Source organism: Tachyglossus aculeatus, chromosome 14, assembly GCF_015852505.1.
Source record: "Tachyglossus aculeatus isolate mTacAcu1 chromosome 14, mTacAcu1.pri, whole genome shotgun sequence".
Taxonomy (NCBI): Eukaryota; Metazoa; Chordata; class Mammalia; order Monotremata; family Tachyglossidae; genus Tachyglossus; species Tachyglossus aculeatus.
The window spans coordinates 56,220,062-56,230,374 of NC_052079.1; the positions used below are offsets into that span (position 1 = coordinate 56,220,062).

Below are 10,313 nucleotides of genomic sequence, written 5' to 3' on the forward strand. Positions count from 1 at the left end.
CAGCTGCAGGTCCTATGCTTTCAAGGCAGAGTTCATGGAGCAACATGGTTAACACGTCTTTAATGATACTAGAAAAACAATAACGTGGAATCAGATGGAGAATAAATTCCTGCCAGATGGTCGCCGGAGGTGAAGAAGATGCCATGGAGCCATCTGTCTCCCTCCAATAGGAACTGTTCTACAGCCACGACATGGATTACTTCCAGGTGGTATCGCTGGCATCTCCTTGGGCCTCGGGCACAACGGCAACTCGAGAAGCAGTGCAGTCTAGTGGCTAGAGCCCGGGCCTGGGTGTCAGAAAGACTTGGATTCGAATCTACCCTCCTCCAGTTGTCCACTGTGTGACCTTGGGCAAGTCACTTCACTGGCTCAAGCACTTTGTATAGCGCTTGTTGTCTTATGCCGTTCAATTATTTCCGACCTATAGCGACATCACAGATACAACTCTTCCAGAATGCCCTGCTCTCCATCTGCAATCATTCCGGTAGTGGATCCATAGAGTTTTCTTGGTAAAAATCTGTAAGTGGTTTACCATCGCCGCCTTCCACACAGTTAACTCGAGTTTCCACCCTCGACTCTCTTCCGAGCTGCTGCTGCCCAGCACGGGTGAGTTTTGACTTGTAGCAGACTGCCTTCCACTCACTAACCACTGCCCAAGCTAGGAATGGAATGGATAGGCCTCTGCTTGACTCTCCCTTCCAAAGCCGCAATTGGTAGAGTACTGGAAACTCCCCAGGTGCAACCCCGAGAGGGGCCCTACAGTGCTTAATGCTCAATAAATATGATTGAATTGAATGAATGGACCTTGATTCCCTCATCTGAAAACTGGGGATTAAGACTGTGAACTTCTTCTGTTGACAGGGGCTTCAGGTATTTGGAACGAAATTCCTAATAGGCATAGAGGAGCCACACTGATTAGCTTGCATTGGCCCAATGCTTAGAATAGTGCCTCGCACAGAATAAGTCCTTAAATACATTTTTTTTTAAAAAAAAAAAAAGCTATAAGGGGCTGGTTGGATGGGAGCGTTGTAGTTTAGGCACCTGTGTCACTCCTCTTGAAGTGGGACCCTCCACAGAAGAATTCCAGGGATGGAGAGAGCCTGGCTTGTCCCCTCCCCCTTCCCTAATAATTATGTTGGCATTTGTTAAGCACTTATTATGTGCCAAGCACAGTTCTAACAACTGGGGTAGGTACAAGGTAATCAGGTTGTCTCATGTTGGGCTCACAGTCAATCCCCATTTTACAGATGAGGTAACTGAGGCACAGAGAAGTTAAGTTACTTGCCCAAAGCTACACAGCTGACAAATGGCAGAAACTCCTCACCCTGGACTTCAAGGCTGTCCATCACCTCACCCCCTCCTACCTCACCTCCCTTCTCTCCTTCTACAGCCCAGCCCGCACCCTCCGCTCCTCTGCCGCTAATCTCCTCACCGTACCTTGTTCTCGCCTGTCCCGCCATCGACCCCCGGCCCACGTTAACCCCCGGGCCTGGAATGCTCTCCCTCTGCCCATCCGCCAAGCTAGCTCTCTTCCTCCCTTCAAGGCCCTGCTGAGAGCTCACCTCCTCCAGGAGGCCTTCCCAGACTGAGCCCCTTCCTTCCTCTCCCCCTCGTCCCCCTCTCCATCCCCCCATCTTACCTCCTTCCCTTCCCCTCAGCACCTGTATATATGTATATATGTTTGTACATATTTATTACCCTATTTATTTATTTATTTTACTTGTACATATCTATTCTATTCATTTTATTTTGTTAGTATGTTTGGTTTTGTTCTCTTTCTCCCTCTTTTAGACTGTGAGCCCACTGTTGGGTAGGGACTGTCTCTATATGTTGCCAATTTGTACTTCCCAAGCACTTAGTACAGTGCTCTGCACATAGTAAGTGCTCAGTAAATACGATTGATGATGATGATGAAGTGGCGGAGCCGGAATTAGAACCCATGACCTCCGACTCCCAAGCCCATGCTCTTTCCACTAAGCCACGTTGCTTCACCTTCCCTAGAAGGTGTCAATGGTCCTTTGACGATGATGAATGAAAGTTTGAGTTTCTAAAGCCCTTATTTTTCCCCCTAGCACATTTTCAATCCATCAATAGCCATGACTGAACACTTACTATGAGCGGAGCCCTGTACTAAGTGCTCGGGAGAGGACAACAGAATCAGCAGCTGTGTTTCCTGCTCACAGCAAGCCACATGAATTTTCTTGGGTGAAGCAGGGAGTGGAAAGGATTTGTCCCCATTCTACAGATGGGAAGACGGAACTTCCCATCCAGCGGTCGTAGAGCTGGGATTAAGATTCCTATCTCCTGCTGCCCAGACAGCTCATGTTCACTTGTACTCTCTCACACCACTGGACTGAGGGCAGGGCAGTATAGCGAAGACACGTTCGCTGAATTCTGACTGCGAGAAAGGGCCGGTTCGCTCTGTGAAGCTGACAGGAGCCCAGGGTGATTTATCTGGGCTGACTTTCACCATTTAATTTCGTCTGAAAGCAGGCGGAACACCCCAAATCTGCCTCTTGCCAGCTGTGTGACCTTTGGCAAGTCTCCCGCTGCGTCACTGGCACTTGGATTCGCACCCTTAATTCACCCCCATAGCAGAGATGTCCATATCCATAATTTATTTATATTCAAGTCTGTCTCCCCGACTAGACTGTAAGCTCATCACAGACTGGCAGCATCTCTACCAACACTGTTATATTGGACTCTCCCGATCGCTTATTACAGTGCTCTGCATATAGTAAGCATTCAATAATTAAGTCACTTTTCTGGGCCTCAGTTTCCCCATCTGTAAAATGGGGGATTAATTACCTGTTCTGCATTCCTTTCAGACTGTAAATCATATGTGGAACACTGTTCAGCATGGTGCTGGGCATCATATTTTCTTACAGGCTTGATACTGTACTTAATACCCTGCTGTACACATACAGAGTGTTCAATAAATACCATTGATTGGCACATAGTAGGTGCTTAAACATCATAATAATAATAATGATGGCATTTATTAAGCACTTACTATGTGCAAAGCACTGTTCTAAGCGCTGGATACATCATGATTATTATTCCACTCCCAGACAAACCTGGAACTCTGCATCATGAAGAGGGTCTGCTCATCAAGAGGGTCCACCAGATAGAAGATCAACCTTCATTCGCATCAATAAATTTCCCTCCAAAATGACAGCTTGAACTGAATCAACTGCCATGAACTGCAAACCTTTCATTTTGAAAGGAGGTGGGGGGAAAAAAAAAATATTCCCAGCAGGGAAGCAGCAGGCCCTAATATATAGAAGCACCGGCCTGGGAGTCGGGAGGACCTGGGTTCTAATCCCGGCTCTGCCACTCGTCTGCTATGGGACCTTGGTTAAGTCACTTCTCTGTGCCTCCATCACCTCATCTGGAAAATGGGGATTAAGACTACAAGCCCCACGTGGGATCTGGACTGAGTTCAGACTGATTAGCTTGGATCTAGTACAGTGTCTGGTACAGAGTAAGCACTTCAGTACCCTAAAATAAATCCCAGAACCAATAAAACTCTTCAAGCAGGCAGGGAGATGTCCTTTAGGACAAAGACCAAATGAGTGCAATGTCCACTTTCTCTCCAGGATAAATCCCAAGTGTCGTTTTTTATTCCTCTCATGGCCCAGGGGCCTGTTTCCTTACCGTTAAATACCACTCCTCCCTGAGATAGGAGGAACGCCAGCCTCCAATTTATAACCTAAAACCTAGTGAGGGAGAGGCAAGGAGCTCTGATGGAGTTGAAGGGCAGTATATAAAAAGTAGACGTTCAGGTTTCCAGAATTGCTTGTAGAATTTCCTGCCGGCATTCAAGTCCCATAGTCAGCTGCTGTAGCGATAAAGCATGGTTGTTCACAGGTGAAGGGGGACCTGATGGGGAGGTGGGCTGGTTTGGGAAATGCTCCAAGACACCAGCTGAATTATTCAATCCATCATATTTATTGATCACAGAGCACTGTACTAATCGCCTGGGAGAGGAAAATATAGCGGAGTTGGTAGAAATGCTCCCTGCCCACAACCCCGACTCTGCCACAAGTTTGATGTGTGACCTTGGGCAGCTGGCTTCACTGGGCCTCAGTTACCTCATCTGTGAAATGAGGATTAAGAGTGAGAGCCCCATGTGGGACATGGATTGTGTCCAACCAGATTAGGTTAAATCTATCCCAGCACTTGGCACATAGTAAGCACTTAAGTACCATAATAACAAGAAGAATAATAGAAGTAGTAATGATAATAACAACAATAATGAATGGGGCACAGAGTGGTTAAGTGACTGGCCCAAGGTCACCAAGCAGGTCAGAAGCAAAGCTGGGACCTCTGGCTTCTAGGCCCACATGCTTTCCACTAAGACATGCACTGAATTTCCTCCAGATCTGCAATAGTTTGTGCATTATAGTCTCCCAAGTGCTTAGTAGAGTGCTCTGCACATAGACTAAAAGTTCTCTGAGGGCAAGGATTGTTTCTAACAACAGTATTGTACTCCCCCAAGTGCTCAGTACAATGCACCCCACACAATAGACAGTAAACTCCTTGAAGACAGTGATAGGATCTAACTACTGTACTCCCCAAAGTGCTCAGTACAGAGCTCTGCACACAATAGACTGTAAGCTCCTGGAGGGCAAGGATAATGTCTACAAACTCTTGTACTCTCCTGAGTTCTCAGGAGAATGCTTGGCACACAGAAAGTGCTCCATCAATACTTTTGAGTGATTGTGACATCCTCATCATAGAAAAAGTGCTCCATCAATACTTTTGAGTGATTGTGACATCCTCATCGTAGAAAAAGTGCTCCATCAATACTTTTGAGTGATTGTGACATCCTCATCTGTTTGCACACAAGACCTTGCACATTTCTGAATGCTGCTTTTTCTGTCCCCAGATTGCTTTCCTGTCACCAATTCCTGAGGGGGGTTGTCCTGGTCATTACCATCTACAGTCACCTCTGGGATTGGATTCAGTGACACCGCCGGCATCTCCACGTGAATGCTAGGGATTCACACTCAAGACTTCCTTCCATTCATCCCAAGTTGGAAGAGGAAGGTTTTCGCCAATCATTTGGAAATAGGCAGAGAAGACTATGAGCAAATCCTGGGATGGACCAGTGACAACTGGGAGCTGGTTGCCCCTCCTGGACACCCACCCTCACAGTAATGGGCGGACCATCCCACTTCCCTGCCTCTCCTCCACTGACCCAGCAAGGACAATCCAACACCCCTGACTTTCCCCTCGTGACGCAGCACGGACCACCCAAGACCCCTGACTCTCCCCCAGTGACATTTTCTGCATCATCCAACACCCCTAACTCTCAAAACCAAATTAATCATATTTAAGCACTGTGTGCAGAGCACTGTACTAAGTGCTTGGAGAATACATTGTAACAGTAAAACGGACACATTCCCTGCCCAAGACGAGCTCACAGTCTAGAGGGAGAGGCTTACATTAACATAAATAACAGATGTGTACATAAGTGTTGTGGGGCTGAATGTGGGGTGAAAAAAGGGGGCAAATCAAAGTGCAAGGATGATGCAAAAGAGCGAGAGAAGTGGTTTAGTCAGAGAAGGCCTCTTGAACATTCCAGGTTCTCTGACTCCTCTGCGTAAAATGTGCATAAATGTATCTTGTATTGCACTCTCCCAAGAGCTTAGTTGAGTGCTCTGCACTCAGTAAGTGCTCAATAAATGCCAATGATTGATCCTTAGGATGCCAGTTCGATTTCGGCTTGAAGGATTCTTCGGAAGGGAAGCAACATGGCCTAGTGGAAAAAGCACGGGCCTTGGAGTCAGAAGATGTGGGTTCTAATCCCCATCTGCCACTTGTCTGCTGTATGATCTTGGGCAAGTCACTTCACTTTTCTGTGACTCAGGTAACTCATCTGTAAAATGGGGAGTAACACTGTGAGACCCCATGTGGCACAGGCAGTGTCCAACCTGATTACCTTCTATCTACCCCAATGTTTAGAACAGTGCTTGTCATATAGCAAGCACTTAAACACCATTATTATAATTAAAAATAAATCGAGCCCAGGCCTGTGCTCTTTTCATGGGGAAATGAAGAATAGTCAGTGAAAAAGACCTGTAGAGAGCCACTTTCTGGAACAGGTATTTTTGGAGTTTTTGGTGCGAGTGACTGAATCATCTTCCTATAGACAAAAAAAAAAAAAAAAAAATGACCGCTTCTAGTCTTTGCTGCTCTCTTCCTGACCCTCTCCACCGACCTGTCCGCGGAGATGCAGATTGGCTGCCAAGCGACTGCATTCCCCGTTACTGAAATGCAATTTGTGCACATGCATGCATTAGAGAAAATTAAATACCATATGGTGCTGAGCCAGTCACAATTTGTACTGTTTGAAAATAGCACACTCCAGGAGCCCTGCTGACAAATTTTATAGGTTCTTTCTCTCTCACACTAATTTATGGAAAAATTGCTCAACCATTTCTCCACAAAAGCACTGCCTAAACTATGGTTATAAAAATTCACGGCCAGGGCTATTTCTAAGCAAATGACTTCTATAAAATCCCAGTCACCAAGAAAAGGAGATGACTTCCCCCCTCCCCCCCCCCCCCACACACACCCTGTTAAAATACCCTGCGGATATTTTTCTGTTTAGCCTCATTTATTTTTTTTTCCTCCCTCCTCTCCACTAGAAACTCTCAACCTCGGATAGGGAATCTGGGGTGAAGATAAAGGGAATAAAGGGACTTGGTTGTCAGTTTGAACTCTTTTCCAATGGGCTTTTCTGCCCCATTTTCTCAGCTCCGGGCTGTGGATGACAGAACCTTTCCCCGGAGCCTGATCTCTCAGCAGTTCTGGCGAAGGGGACACAATTTCTCCTTTCCATGTCCCTCTTCTTCCTGCTTCGGCTCAGATGAAGGCTTTCGGGGACTTGCTAATCAACATCCTGTTACCTCGAGGAAATATAAGCAAACTGTTAGGTTTCGTATCCAAAAGGGAATCAGGGTTCAGAAATGCATGCCCTGTAGAGAGAATGGGTATCAAGTCCCACATGCTTTCAGGCTTTTCATTGCTGTTTGTCGAGCTAGAGATTTTGCACGTATTAAGGTCACACCTCCTCCAGGAAGCCTTCCCCGATTAAACCCTCTTTTCTCAGCTTGCTCTCCCTTCTTTGTCAATGAACTTGGATCTTTGACTTTCATGAATTTGGTATTAGCCCCACTTTCAACCCCACAGCAATTGTGCGCATATCTGTAAGTTGTATATTATTAATGAAAACGATTTATGTCTGACTCCTCTGCTCCCAGACCATTAGCTTCATATGGGTAGAAGTAGCGTGGCTCAATGGAAAGAGCATGGGCTTTGGAGTCAGAGGTCATGGGTTCAAATCCCGGCTTCACCAACTGTCAGCTGTGTGACTTTGGGCAAGTCACTTCATTGGGACTCAGTGACCTCATCTGTAAAATGGGGATTAAAACTGTGAGCCCCCAGTGGGACAACCTGATCACCTTGTAACCTCCCCCGTGCTTAGAAGAGTGCTTTGCATATAGTAAGCACTTAACAATTATTATTATTATTGGTAGGGAACATGGTATTACATTCTCCCAAGCACTTAGTACAGTGCTCCACAAAAACCCATGAGGGCACATACAATGACAATTCCCCAGTTAAATGATTTCTCATTAACAATCGAAGGGAAAGCATGACTAAGTGTTTCACTGGTTTGAACCCTTGGGAGAGAACAATTCAAGGCAACAAGATGACCACTTGTTAGCCCTTATTCTGTGCCCAACACTATGCTAAACTCTGGGGTGTCTATAGCGTAATCAATTTGGTCACAGTCCCTGTGAGCCACGGCACACGAGGCTCATAGAAGGAAGAGAACAAAGTATTTAATCCCTATGTTCCTGATGGGGAAATGGAGGTACAGAGAAGTTAAGTGTCTTGACCAAGATTCCAATAGCAGGCAAGTGGTGCAGCCAGGATTAAATGCTGTCTCCAGGGTTGCAATTCTTATAGAATATTCAAATCAATATTCATTTAGATACAAGTTCTGAAGGGGGAATAAAGTATACAATAAAAATTGTATTTATTGAATGCTTACTGTGCTCAGAGCACTGTACTAAGCACTTGAAAGTGCAATATGACAGAGTTGGTAGATATGTTCACATGGAGTTCACAGTCTAGAGGGGGAGAATGGACATTAATATAAATAAAAAAGGTACAATCCTCTAGGCTGTAAGCTTGTTATGGGCAAGGAACACGTCTACTAATTCTTTTGTATTGTACTCTCCCAAGCATTTAGGAAAGTGGTTGGCCCTGAGACCCTAGACTGTAAGCTTGTTGTGGGCAAGGAATTTGTCTGTTTGTTGTCATATTGTACACTCCCAAGCTCTTAGTACTGTGATCTGCACACTAAGTGCTCAATAAATACGATTGAGTGAATGAATGAATAGTACAGCACTCCAACTTAATCATACTAAGTTCTGAGGTGGATACAAGCCAAGTGGGTTGGATTCAGTCCCCATCTGGGGCTCGCAATCTTAAGAAGCCCATTTGACAGATGGGGGAACTGAGGCCCATGGAAGTGAAGTGACTTTCCCAAGGTCACACAGCAGACAGTGGCAGAGCCAGGATTAGAACCTACATCCAGGCTCTAGCCACTAGGCCAAGTGCTCAATAAAAATCACTGATTGATTGAAGAGGTGTGGGCTAAGTTGACATGAAGCTCTCCCTCTTAGGAGAAGAACCTGCCAAGGGAAGAGAGAGATGTATAAAGAATAGTCCACCCTGTCTTTAACACTTAACAAATATCATAATTATTATATATTGTTTTCAATAGCCTTCTGGGAGGCTCTAATCCCAGTGAGGTCTGGGATCATGTCTACTAGCTATTATTCTCTTTCAAGTGCTCAGTACACTGCCTTGCACACAGATTAAGTTATTTGAGACGAGGGATCAGGTATCAGATATTGGTTATACTCTCCCAAGCATTTAGGAAAGAGCTCTGCCCAAAGTAAGTGTTCCATAAACATCACTGATTAAAGAATAGTTGAAAACATCATAGCAATGTTGGGGACCGTGTTAGGTATCTGGGTAAATAGCCCTCAGAGAGCTCACAAGCAAATAAATCTATCATCGAAGCCCAACAGGCGTGTGGCTGGAACAAATTTCAAACAGACTCTCCCACCTCCCCTACCTTTGCCTTTAAGAAGGAAATATATAGCCATTAAGTATCACATGAAATAGGCAAAGAACACACATCAGAACAGTAATGATGCCAGAACATTTGGCAAGCCTAATAAAGTTGACACACCTGGTGAAGGTCTAATAATCACAAGGAAGAGTGATTATTCTAATGCCTTCAGAAAGGGAATCTTTCTAGTCAGAAACACCACAAGAAAGACATCTTTTCCCTCCCCTTAAGAAGCTATTCACCTGAGTCAGGCAGTGTGCGGGTGTTATTGAAGAAAAAAATACATTTAAAAATAAAGAAAGAGGTGTTATAAAAAAAGTGTTTATCATCATCACGATCTCATCTGAAATCCATGTTAAGAGAAGAAGGGTTTGGGTTTTTTTTGGTGGAGGTGGGGGAAAGAGTAGATAGACCTCCAGAAGGATGCCAGAGTTGAGATCACTAAGTGGCAACCTCCTCATTTTGCTATTAATGCTTTTAAAAATGGTATTTGTGAAGTGCTTACTATGTGCCAGGCACTGTATTAAGCACTTGGGTAGATACAAGCTAAACAATTCAGACACAGTCTCTGTCCCACATGGGGCTCACCCTCACTTGTGATTAGCTTGTATCTGCACTAGCACTCAGTGCAGAGTCTGGAACATAGTAAGTGCTTAAATTACGATTACTTGAAAAGCCATACTCCCTGGCTCCCTCCGGAAGACCCCAGAGGGGGTTTCCCTGCTGCTGAAGCAGACTTCTGGACACTTCGTAATAATAATGATAATAATAATAATTTGTATTATTTGTTAAGCACTTACTGTGTGCCAGGCGTAGATGCAAGCAAATCGGGTTGGACACAGTCCTTGCCCCACATAAGGCTCACAGTCTCGATCCTTATTTTCCAGATGTGATAACTGAGGCCCAGGGAAGTAAAGTGACTTGCCCAAGGTCACACAATAGACACGCGGCAGAGCTGGGATTAGAGCCCATGCTCTATCCAGTACACCGTGTTATTTCTCACGCTCTGGTGTCCGAGACCTGGCCTGCAGAAAGTATCAGCTTGGATGGCATCCCAACAGTGACCCAATTGGCGAGTCCTGGCAACCTCTTCTCCTGGGGGGTGGTGGGGAGGCGGGAAGGAGGGTGGGGAGGAAGGAGAGTTCCTTCAGAG

At 45.4% G+C, this 10,313-nt stretch overlaps 1 non-coding gene across 1 annotated transcript; it reads right to left on the minus strand.

Moving 5' to 3' along the window:
* Positions 1–616: 616 nt before the first annotated feature.
* Positions 617–754, minus strand: LOC119937364. Its single transcript, XR_005454040.1, has one exon. It is a non-coding gene; the product is annotated as a small nucleolar RNA SNORA7 (small nucleolar RNA).
* Between the last annotated feature and the right edge of the window lie 9,559 nt (positions 755–10,313).